Genomic DNA, 12,701 nt, shown 5'->3' with positions numbered 1-12,701 from the left:
TCCCTACCTGTTTTTACAAACGCCCTCAGATTCATCTTGTTCTGGTCCAGATGCCGGGCACAGTGGAAGCACACTGTTTTTTAATGCTGGAGCTGTATGGAAGATCAGAGTTTGGTTTCCAGGTAGATCTGGGCACATGTACATGCACGCCATGATCCTGGCTGGCTGGGAAGGCTGGGGAGGGTGCAGAAAGTGGAGAGAGTAGTGGAGAGACATATGAGCCCCTGTTGAGGTTGCTTATCTCTCTCTGATGGAAAGAAAAAAGAAAGAAAGAAACTTTAAAAAAATTGATCTAAGATCAGCAGATGGCATGGTGGTTAAGATGGTGGATCCCACATGGACAACCCTAGTTTGAGTCCCGATCCTGGCAGCTTGAAAAACACACCAGGTGCCTGTGTGTGGATATTCAAAATCCTAGAGGAGAATGGTGGAGAAGAGATTGCAGCATGGTTATCCCTCCTGGGGAGTGATTTCTTATTTTCCCTTTCTCTGTCTCTGGGGAGCACATACACCCTATAGCAAAAATCTTTTTAAAAATAAATTTAAAAAAAACTAACAGAAACTGAAAAACAAAACTTGATCCCATTTTGTAGAAAAAGAATCACGTACACACATCTTTCTATGCTTCTCTGTCTCTACCCAACTGATTCCATGCTCATTTATACAGACCTCTCTTCTTTTAACAGATGCCTATTAGCAGAGTACAAGTGTCCCAGAGTATATATAGCTGGGCTCCTAACATATCCATGGACATTGTTTTCCTTAAGAACATTTTTTCATGAAACTCAAGTTTTTATTTTGTGACAATTATAGACCCACATATACTTGTAAGAAATGATACAGAGAAATACTAGATAATCTCTGCCCACTTTAAATATGTGACATATGGACCAGCAGGTGGTGTGGTGGTTTATGTGCTAGATTCCCACATAGGGGGACCAGTTTATCTTCCAATATCTCCTCAGGATTTTCTTCCAATCTGTAGCCTTTTTTTTTTTTTAATGTTGTTCTTTTAACAGGTCTTTTGGAGAACAAAGTTTTTCATTTTTTTCTTTAAGTTTTGCAATAGGGTGTACATGCTTCCAGGGAGTGAGAAAGAAAGAGAGAGATGGAGAAAGAGAAAGCACCCCCATGGGGCTGGCAGGTGGCATGGTGGTTAAGGGCACTGGACTCCCACAGGGCTGACCTTGGTTCGAGTCCCAGATCTGGTGGCTTGCTTTCTCACTTTCTCTCTCTCTCTCTCTCTCTCTCTCTCTCTCTCTCGTTCTGTCCCTCTCTGGTTAAATTAAAATAAATATAAAATAAATAAATAAATTTAAGAAGAAAAAAGAGAGAACGCATCCCCAGGGAGGATGATCATGCCACAATCCCTTCTCCATTCTCCTCCTGGGACTTTGGGAATACATGCACATGTCCCCAGAATGTTTTCCAAGTCACTGGGTCCAAGACTCAAACCACACAGTTAGCCATGTGGGATCCAGTCACCTTAACCACCATGCTACTAGCGGGCACCAAAGTTCTCAGTTTTGATGAAGTCTCCTTTATGGGTTTTTCCTTTCATGGATCATGCTGTTGGTGTCACGTGTAGGAACTTTGAGCTTAACCCCAAATCCCAAAGATTTCCTTCTATGTTCTTTTTTTTTTTTTTCCAAAAGTTTTGTAGTTTTACATTTGACATTTAAGTCCAAGATCCATTTTAAATTAGGTGTGAGGTTTAGGGCAAAGTTCACTTTTTGCCTATAGATGTCCAATTGCTGTAACACCCTTTGTTGCAAAGGCTCCCCTTTCTCCATTGAATTGCTTTTGCACCTTTGTCAAAAAACAGTTGGGGATTTTTTTGTGTGGGTCTATTTCTGGGTTCTCAGTTCTATTGATCTATATGTCTGTCCCTCTGCCAGTCCTGCACAGTCATGATTACTAGAGCTAGATAATGAATCTTCAAATCAGGTAGACTGGTTTCTACCTGCCTCTTCTTTTTCAAAAGACTTTTAGCTATCCTAGCTCATTTGCTTTTCCATAAAAGTTTTAAAATATTTTTGTCGACATGTCCCCAAAAAATCTTGGTTGTGTTTTGATGGGAATTAAGTCCGTATATCAAATTGGGAAGAAATGACATTTTTATGATGTAGAGTCTTCTAATCCACCAACACTCTCTATCTCTTCATTATTTAGGCCTTCGATTTCTTTCATCTAAGTTTTATAGTTTTCAGCATACAGTCCTTACATGTCTTATTAAATTTGCATATGGTTTTCTTTTTCTGAACAATCATAAATTGCATTCTCTTTTTTTAGCTTTGCATGTGTGCTTGCCAGAGAGAGAGAGAGAGAGAGAGAGAGAGTGAGAAATCACCCTCTGGGGGAATGGCTATGTCACATCCCCTTCTTTTTTAATCTCTTCTCAGGGTTTTGGGTATGTAAGCACATGTTCTTGGTGTGTTCTTCCAGTCATCAGGTCCAGGATTCCAACCGCACTGTCAGCCATGTGGGATCCAGTTGCCTTAACCTCTGTGCCAGCATTTATTTTATTTATTCCATTTATTTTATTTTATTTTATTTTATTTATTTCATGAGACAGAATAAAAGAGAGAAAAACGAGCACCCTTGTGATCTTGGCATACCACAATCCTCCCCCACAGCCTCCCGGTCAGCCAGATCACCAGCATGCATGGGCACACCCAGCACTATGGCACATTCACATTGACCGGAGTTCTGGACTTGTGACTCCCATATGGCTTCAGCATTATGTAGTAGTTCCTCATGAACTGCGATCCCAGGACTGGTCCTCTTTCTACTTTTAATTGCTAGTGATCATTGGTAGTACATAGAAATACAATAGATTTTTAAATGGTTATCTTGGCTCCTGCAACTTTGCTGAATTTACAAGGTTATATAACTTATTCATTCTAAGTAGGGATATTTGCAAAGTTTACGAAAAATGTGTATATTAAGAAAAAAACTATGCTTCGACTTCAAAAAATTCTGTATTAAAATAAACTCATATTTAAATTCATTTTACCCAGATGTTCTGAAGTCCCTTCACAGGAGTTGTGTTTATCTTTGTAGAGTCCTTAGGATTTTCTACATAAGAAGAAATCATGATATTTGCAAATAGGGCACTTTTCATTTCTCTCCTAACTTTATACCTTTTATTTCTTTTTCTTGCCTTATTGCAGTGGCTAGGACTTCCATACTATACTGTGTAAGAGTGATGAAAGCAGACATCTTTGCTTTGCTCCTAATCTTAGAGGGAAAGTATTCAGTCTCTTATGAGTAAGTATAATGTTAGCTGTAGGTTTTCTGTAGATGTTTTCTATCAAGCTGAGGAAGTTACCTTGTATTCCAAATTTGCTGAGAGTTCTTATCATGAATGCAAGTTTTATTTTGCTATAAATGCTTTATCCAAGTCCATTGATATGATCATATCATTTTTCTTCTTTAGCCTGATGAAATGGTAGGTTTGCACTGATCAATATTTGAATACTGAACCAACATTGCATAGCTGAAATAAAATCTATTTGGCTACAATATCTAAATTTTTGCTATATTGCTGAATCTATGTGCTCATATTTTGCCAAGGATTTTTGCATCTGTATTCATAAGTGATATTGGGTTGCAGTTAAATTTTTTCATACTATCCTGGTCTGCCTTTGGTATTGGGGTAGTACAAGCTTTGCAAAATGAATTAGGAAGTGTTCTCTTTTCTTCTATTTTCTGAAAGAAATTGTATAGAATTGATGTCAATTGGGACCAGCAGTTGATGTAATGGCTATGTCGCTGGACTCCCATGTAGTAAACCATGGTTCGAGTCCCGGACCTGGTGACTTAAACTCACGCTAGGTGCATGTGCGTGTATGCCCAAGATCCTGAGAGGAGAATGGAGGAGAAGGGATTGTGGCATGGTCATCCCCCCTGGGGGGTGATTTCTCACTTTCTGTCTCTCTGTTTTTCTGGGGAGTGCACATGCCCTATAGCAAAAACCTCTCCAAAAAAATAATAATAATAATAATTAAGGCAACTGGACTCCACATGGCCAACTACACAGTTTGAGTCTCAGACCTGGTGGCTTGAAAAACACACCACACCAAGAGAAGAAAGTAGAGAAGGAATTGAGGTGTAGCCATATCCCTGGTGGGATGATTTCTTACTTTGTCACTCTCACACGTGCCCTCTAGCAAAATCAAAACAAAACAAAACAAAAATTATAACCAAGCCAATGAACACACAATTCTTTAGACACCCATCAATTATGTGAAGTAAGTTATACCTGTACTAAGATTCCTAGGTTCAGTTTGGAAGAAAACTTCTGTTTGGATGGGCCCTTAGAAAGCAAGAAGAGATTTGAGTGGAGAGCCAAGTTAAGAGGTTGATAAGGGAGATGGAGGATGCAAAAGTATTTCAAGCTTTAAATAAAGTTTCCTTGAGGGGCCAGTGGGTAGCATAGTGATTAAGGTGCTGGACTCCCACATGGTTGACCATGGTTCAAGTCACAGACCTAGTGACTTGAAAATCACACCAGTGTATGTGCATGCATGTCCAAAATCCCAGGAGGAGAATGGAGGAGAAGGGATGGTGGCGTGGTCATTCCCCTTGGGGGGTGATTTCTCCCTTTCCCTCTCTCTGTCTCACTCCTCTCTGGAGAGCGTGCATGCCCTAGGATGATAAATAAATACATATATACATAAAGTTTCCTTGCTAAAAGAAGTTTCTTCCAGAGTGTCCCTCCTCCTGATCTGTCATCCGCCACTTCCGCCCTGCATGTGACTCTCACTTCCAGAGACCGCTCCTCACATTCAGCTTGTGACACCTTCAGAGCTTTGCTAATGAATGCAAATCAGAAAGGGGTTCTACCCATGGGGATCAGTTTCTTTTTGCATAACCCGTGGCTTCTTAACATGAAATGAGAGGCAGAAACGAGTAATTGCAGTGGTGGTTGCTCCCAAGGTTCAGCTGCTGCCAAGGGACCTGGTCTATGTGGCTCATCCTCTCTGTTCCTCCCACTTCCCGTCTAGACAATGTAGAGCTTGACCTGCAAGAAGCTGGTCCTGGGTAACGGTTCTCAGGATGCCTCTGGAGCCAGCTCAGCTGGGAGGCTTCCCCAGGCCTTGCCCCAAGAGCAGGGCTTGGAGGAGGATGTTGCAAGACCTCTGTCCCAGAAGAAGATACTTAGCACCTTGTGGGTCCCTCTGCCCTGGTAGGAGAGATTGAACGGCAGCTCTGTCTTCCCAGGGGAAGGGCCTCCTGACTGGATGTTCTTCTTTCTGCGTGGGGGAGAAGGGAAAAGAGAGGGAGGGTTTCCCACAGTGCCCAGCTGGACTTGGACTCATTGGTGATACTTCATAGTTACCCAAACTCAGGTGTTCAAAAAGAAAAAGGAAAAAGGGCAAATAGAATGTGCTGAAATTTTGGATCCCAGCTGTGAGAGAAAACAGGAGTCGAGGACACTGTTGTATTTCAGCCTGAGCTAAGGAAGATGGAGTTGCTGAGGGCTCAGGAGAAGTAGCTTTGGGGACTGGAACTCGGGAATGTTGGTTTGGGGAGGAGGCGACTGGATTTACTAGCTCGATTTCAGGGGAGAGGGAGGGCTGGTCTGAATATCTAACTGTGGGAGGCATCAGCTGGCCTGGGCATTCTTTGCCTAATGATTTTATACCTGGAAACAGCTTTGCTCCTCCGGCGGGGGGTGGGTAGGCTTAGGTGCTCTCCCTTGGCTGCCCTACACCCCCGCTCTCTCTCCCTGCAGAGAAGCAAATTAGCAGGCAGTGCAGGGACCTCTGGTCCTGGGCTGGTGAGTTCCCTCCATGTTCAGGCCCCAAATGCTACACCCTCTGATAAGATCCCCACCTCTGCCCGCTGGTGGCTGCCCACCCACACCAACCAAGTGTCATGGAAGGAATGTGGTGACAGCTGGACCCAAATCACAAGACAGTAACACCCAGGACACATCGTCAGGCCGGGCAGTGTCTCATGAAAAGGAGAAGCCTGAACAGGCCATGGGGTGGGGGAGGCTCGAAGGAAACAGCCCTGGTGACTCAGCCCACAGCCTGTTGGACGGAGTGCTGTTGCCAGCGAAAACAAATAGTTGCAACAGGCTTATCTGCTCGTGGGGGAGGCTAATCAGCACTGGGAAGTGGCAGGAGAGGAAGGCCATGTGCTCCTGCCCTGGCCGAGCTGCCCGTGCCAGGGTCATCTGGGTCAGCCAAGCTGGGCATCTGGTCCCAAGACTGAGGCTCCTGGAAGGGTGAGACCCTCATGTCATGCAAGGTGGATCAGTCTCAGCCCAAGCCATCTGGGGACTGGGGGGCCACAAGGGAGACGGCGCCCCTGCAGAAACGCTGAGTGGCAGAAGGGAGATGAGTTCAAGCAAACGTAGGTGCAGAATTGCCAAGGCACCATGCGAGAATCTCCATGGCGACACGCTGAGATTGCAGCGGGAAGCATGCTAGGCTTGACAACGCTGGGGCGGGAGGGGGACAGTCCACACCCTTAGGAAAGTCAGCTCCAGGATCTGAGCCGTGTGCAATCTACCCAGCCGTCCCCGGGTGACAGCTCTGTCAGAAGAGACAGGTTCTCAGCCTCACCAGGAGCACAGAGAGAACTGTTTCCTGGGGAGCCATGGGCAACACGAAAATGGGACCAGGGGGCCCTTCTCTAGAGAGGAGTGGTGTGGTGCTTAAGGCAGCTGGATCCCACAAGGTCGACCATGTAGTTGGAGTTCAGGACTGCTGGTTTGAGAAAATGCTGGACCTGTATGTGTGTGTGTGTGTGTGTGTGTGTGTGTGTGTGCATACCCCAAAGCCTCAAAGGAGAAAGAGATGGAGGAGAAAGAATTTCAGGGTGACCATGCCCCATGGAGGGTGCTTTCTTACTCTCTGGATAGCACATGGTCCTAGTCCCATGTCCCCAGCAAGTCATTTCACCAAGCATCAAAAATCCTGGGCAATGGGATTTTTTTTTAAAGAATTATTTATTTTATTTCATTTATTATTATCTTTATTATTTTTAAATTTGCTATAGGTCATGTGCATCCACCATGTCCTCTGATGAATTAAAAATACAGGCAGAGCGAGAGAGCAGGTCATACGTAAACCGTGGCCACCTGGAATCCCTCCCGTGGTTCTCAAATTGGGGTCCCCAGGGGAGCAGCAGTCCAGGGAAATTGTTAGCAGTGCAAATTCTTTTCTTTTCTTTTTTTATGATTGTTGGAGAGAGTTGTTCAGATCCCAGTTTTGAAGATGCTTGTTAGATGTTTATTCTATTGTTATTATTTTTAAATTTGAGGAGAGAGAGAAAGGGAAAGAAAGAAAGCAAGCCCCCAGATCTGAAACTCAAACCACAGTCAATCATGTGGGAGTTCAGCGTCTTTAACCACCACACCACCTGTTGGTCTCAGAAATGCAAATTCTTGGGCCCTTCTAAGACCTGCTGAATCACTCAAGCCTGGGGCCATTATCTGTGGGTAAGAGCCTTCCAGGGGTTCTGATACCTGCTGATTTGTGGGCCTGGTGTGCCCCCTACATAGCAGAGGGATTGGGGGGGGGGAGACTCTCAGCCTTAGTATCACCTTGGGAAGTTTAGAAAATGTTGAGGCCTGGGCCCCACCCACCCCAGAGATTCAGATTTCATTGGTCTGGGTTTCAAAAATCCTGAGCAATGGGAATTTTAAAAAATAATTATTTATTTTATTTCATTTGTTATTATTATCATTATTATTATTTTTTAATCTGCTATAGGTGGTGTATATTCACCAGAGAGAGACAGAGACAGAGAGAGAGGGAAAGTGAGAAAGCAAGCCACCATGTCCAGGACTTGAACAGCAGTCGGCCATGTGTGAGTCCAGCACCTTAACCACCATGCCACCTGCTGGCCCCATGGATTTTCAAGTACTTCCCCATGAGAGCCTGTGTTTCTGCAGTGCCTGGCTAAGAGTCATGATCTGGAACCTCCATAAAATGGAGACTGATGGGACCAGCAGGTGGCGTGGTGGTTAGGGCATTGGACACTCCCATATGGCCAACCAATGTTCGAGTCCCGGACCTGGTGGCTTCCTTTCACACTTTCCTTCTCTCTCTCTCTCCATGTCTCTCTCTGGTCAAAATTTAAATAAATGAAGGAATAAATTTTAAAAATTAAAAAAAAAATGGAGACTGCACCTGATACTCCCCAGGTCTGACCCTCACACACCTGAGCATCAGTGTGTACCAAAATCCTGCCCCAGCTGTGGAGGGGAAGCTCATGAACTGTGGAGGGGAAGCTCAGGAGCTCATGAAGCTCCTGCCCCATGCTTTCCCTGGAGACCCCAGTTCAATAGGTCTAAAGCAAGACTTGGGACAGGGCACTGTGAAAGTGTCCCTGGTGATTCCCATTTGGGCATAGGGAACCCTCAGGGAGGGATGCCTGGTCCTAGTCCCATGTCCCCAGCAAGCCATTTCACCAATCATTGCCTCATCCCAATTGGGGAGGAGCCGCAGCACCCAGGTCACCTCGGGGCTGTCCTGAGACCACACGGTGATAATCAAGGTTGAGTGGACTGGATGGACTATTCGCCTTATCAGGAGGAAAGGTTCTGATGGAAGAGCTCCCATAGGCCTTTGCACGCAAGCTGTGAGCCGTCCCTGTGCCTGAGAACGCTGGTTTCCATGACTTTTCCCGACCATCCATGGCAGCTTAAAAGAAACAAATGAGAGGAGCCAGCAGGTGGCGTGGTGGTTTAGGTGCTGGATTCCACATGGCCAACTGTGGTTTGAGTCCCAGATCTGGTGGCTTGAAAATCACCTCAGAATCCCAGAAGAGGAGAATGAAGGAGAAGGGACCATGCTATGACCATCCCCTCTGAGGGGTGATTTCTCACTTTCCCCCTCTCTGTCTCTGTCTCACACGTCCTGTAGCAAAAACCTAAAAGAGAAGAACCAGGTGAGGAGGTCAGCCAGTGGTGCGGTAGTTAAAGCAACTGGATCCCACATGGCCGACTGCATGGTTCAAGTCCTGGACCCGGTGACTTGAGAAATGCCAGGTGCGAGTGCATGTGTGCCCAAAATCCTGAGAGGGGAAAGGAAGAGAAGGGACTGCAGGGTGGCCCCTGGAAGGGTGATTACTCATTCCCCCCAACTTTGACTCTCTCTGTCAAGTACACATGCCTCCCAGCAAAAATAAATAAATAAATAAAAAGAACAAGTGCAGGTGATTGTGACAATGATGAAAGGTTAAAAGTCTGCATCTCTGACCGTCCTCTTGTGGTCTGCAGCTGGGCTTGTGAGGAAGTGCTTACTAAGAACGACAGGGCCAGGAGGTGGCATGGTGGTTGAGAATACTGGGCTCCCCCGTGGCCGACTGTAGTTCGAGTCCCAAACCTGGTGGCTGGCTTTCTCACTTTCACTCACTCTCTGTGTCTCTCAAATTAAAAAAAAAAAAAAAAAATAGGGGCCGGCAGGTGACGTGGTGGTAAAGGGCGCTGGACTCCCATATGGCTGACTGTGGTTCGAGTCCCGGACCTGGCAGCTTGCTTTCATACTTTCTCTCTCTCTCTCACTCTGTCCCTCTGTGGTCAAATTAAGAAATACAAATAAATAAATAAAGTTAAATAAAATAATGTTTTAAAAATGAAATAAATAAATAAAAGTAACAAATAAAATAATGATAATAAAGTTACAATTTAAAAATAATTTGAAAAAAAAAAATGTCTGGCAAAGGGAGACCAGTCACGCTGAAAGGCCACACTGAAATGCCAGGCCCGGTGTAGGTGGCTGTCTCTCCCAACTCCTGGTGTCCCGCAGAGGGCCTGTGTGTCACAGCCAGGCTCTGAGACGTATGATGGGGAAGGGGATAGGCCTGAGGTCTGATCGGAGGCCACGGGCAGCCAGGAAGGACGCTCCTCCTTTCTAACTCTGCCCTGCTCCCCTGACCACAAAACCCGATGGGACTTTCGTTTCCTGACAGGACGAGGCCAGGGCTGAGAGAGCAGCGTGAGGAAGCTCTGGGGTCTCGGGCTCCTGTGCACTCCCCGTTCTGCCATCCTTGGCATCAGCTGTGTCCTCAGAGTCCCCAGATGGCCATCCCTGGAGGGACTGAGCTTCCGCATTTGGCAGGAAGCAGCGAGGAGACTGGGCGGTGACAGCGTCTGAAAATCACACTTCCCCAGGCCACCCAGCCTGCCACGTGCTCCTTGTGGGTCGAACTGGACCCCATCCAGGTCCAGGCCTGGGGGGACGCTGGGACTGCCCGGAACAACCTCTGCTCAGTGAGGTGGGGGTGCAGGTGGGACAGGAGCTGAGGGAGCTCCTGGCTGGTCACGGTGACCCCACTCATAGACTGCCGCAGGGCAGACCAGGACCTCCCACTCCCCTCCCCATGCCCCGGCCCCACAAAGTCGGGACACATCCTGAGAGTTCATGACATGGGGAAGGAAGAAACTGTGGTGTGAACACACCCCACTGAGGGGGTGCTTTCTCCTTCTCTCCTGCTGTCTCCTTGTCTCTCTGGCAAGCACACATGATTGTGGCAAATTAAAAACAAAAACAAAGAAAAAAGTTGGGGCCGGCAGGTGGCACGTGGTTAAGGCACTGGACTCCCACATGGCTGACTGTGGTTCAAGTCCCTGGTAACTTGCTTTCTCTCTCTGTCTCTCTGTATCTCTCTCTCTCTCTCTGCCTCTCTGTTCAAATTGAATAATAATAAATAATAAATAATAATTTTTTAAAGTAGGGCCAGCAGGTGGTGTAGTGGTTAAGGTGCTGGACTCCATGGCTGACCATGGTTCAAGTCCTGGACCGGGCTGCTTGACACTCATGCCAGGCACGTGTGTGTGTGTATGTGTGTGTGTGTGTGTGTGTGTGTGCCCAAATTCCCAGGAGGAGAATGGAGGAGAAGGGATTGCAGTGTGGCCACTCACCTGGGGAGTGATTTCTCACTTTCTGTCTCTCTCTGTCTCTCCAGCAAGCACATGTATTCTATAGCAAAAAAACTGTCTTAAAAAAAAAAAAAAAAGTACGAGGGATGAAGCCCTGACTCACTCACTTCCCTCTGAATTTTCTCATGAATTCTCAGTTCAGATCTAGCCTTTCTGCTAGGGGATGATTGGCATCCACACCCCCCTCACTCCCATAGCTTTCAATGGGTAATACTATCTCCCTTCAGATGTGGGCCCCAGAGTCGGCAGGTGGCGTGGTGGTCAAAGGCACTAGACTCCCACATAACCGACTGTGGTTCGAGTCCCAGACCTGGCGGTTTGCTTTCTCACGTTCCCTCTCTCTTACTCTATCCCTCTCTGGTCAAATTTAAAATAAATAAATGAAGTTAAATAAAATCTTTTTTTTTTTTTTTTAATAAAAGGGTGCCAGAGCCTGGGGTTGGGGTCTCTGTGTCCTGCACACCCCAGGCTCTGTGCTCAGCTGTCAGCCAGGCCTCCGCTGTGCTCTGGGCTGTGAGGGTGTCTGACCTTGGCCAGCGTCATGGCCGTGGTCGGTTAGCACTCCCTCACCTGTGCAGAGAAGATAGCGGGGCTCCCCAGGCCCAGGCAGACGCCAGGAAGGAGGAGAACAAAAGCAGCAGCCCTTGGCAAGCCGAAGCAGCCCTGGAAATGCTTCATAATCAAAACGCTTTCTCCTGCTTTTGAAAGCACCGATGGAGGAGAGCGGAAAGGATCAAGAGAGAGAAATACAGCCACAGCTTCCCAGCCTTGGAGGGCAGGGGAAGGGAAAAGGAGGGGGGGGGAGGAGGGTGTTTTGCGGAAGGCTCTTTGGAGGGCTCTGGGAGCTCTCTTCTTGGAAGCCATGAGGCACCCCCAGTGGGTGAGGGGGCCTAGCGGTCTGCCATTCCACTTGGCAGGTTTGTGATACAAGTGCTGGAATGTGTGGGGCACCCAGGGTAGGAAGTCCCTCTCTGGGCTCTGCACGGTGGCTGCAGGCCTCACAGGGATGCCAGAAGGAGGGGACTGTGGACACGATTCATCCCGGTTACTTAGACGCCAGGAGGCAAAAAAATACCCAGAATCTCTGGGCCGGGAATTTGGGTCACCATGGCGATCGGTGACCTGTCCCTCATGGGAGTCTCCTTTGGGGGTGACCCAGAAGCTACTCCAGGGACCCCAACTTCACCATTACAGCTGAGAGGTCCCTAACAATGTCCACAAAACCGGGCCACCCTGCTAAAGGTCCACCCCGTCTTCCCGATGGGCACGGCTTCCCTTGCAAGCACCTGTTCTCCCAGCATGCAATGTTGCTACCTGTTCTCTGATGACAAGTCTGCAGGGGTCAGGCTCCAGGGAACCAGGCTCGGCTTGCGTGGCCTGTCACAGAGAAGTCACAGCCTTTGCACTGGGACAGGTGTCCACTGTATCTGTGGTGCATTTCTGAGATTAGACAACCAGAGAGGGGGGGGCGCTCTCACCCTGGAGGAACTGGGGCTTTGATCCTAGGGGCGAGCGGGAGGTGGAGGGCGGAGGGGAGGTCTGCTTATTGTCTTCCAGCGGGTGGGAGCTTTGCTCTGAGTGTGGCTTGTCCTTCCTGCGGGTAGCTGACCTCATTGGGGAAAGGGGAAGGGAGACCAAAGCAGAAGAGACCAGGCTTAGAGGCAGGGAGTGGTTTCCGGAATGAGGAGGAGGCCAAACACACCACCCGGTGGGGAGAAGAGGTGCTGGACAGCCCTGGACCCTGGCCAGGAATTGTTTTTTTTTTTTTTTTTTTTTTTTTTTTAAAAATTTTCAAAAA

This window comes from Tupaia chinensis, unplaced genomic scaffold (assembly GCF_000334495.1).
Source record: "Tupaia chinensis unplaced genomic scaffold, TupChi_1.0 Scaffold000632_1, whole genome shotgun sequence".
NCBI classification, from domain to species: domain Eukaryota; kingdom Metazoa; phylum Chordata; class Mammalia; order Scandentia; family Tupaiidae; genus Tupaia; species Tupaia belangeri.
This window is presented reverse-complemented; position numbering follows the sequence as displayed.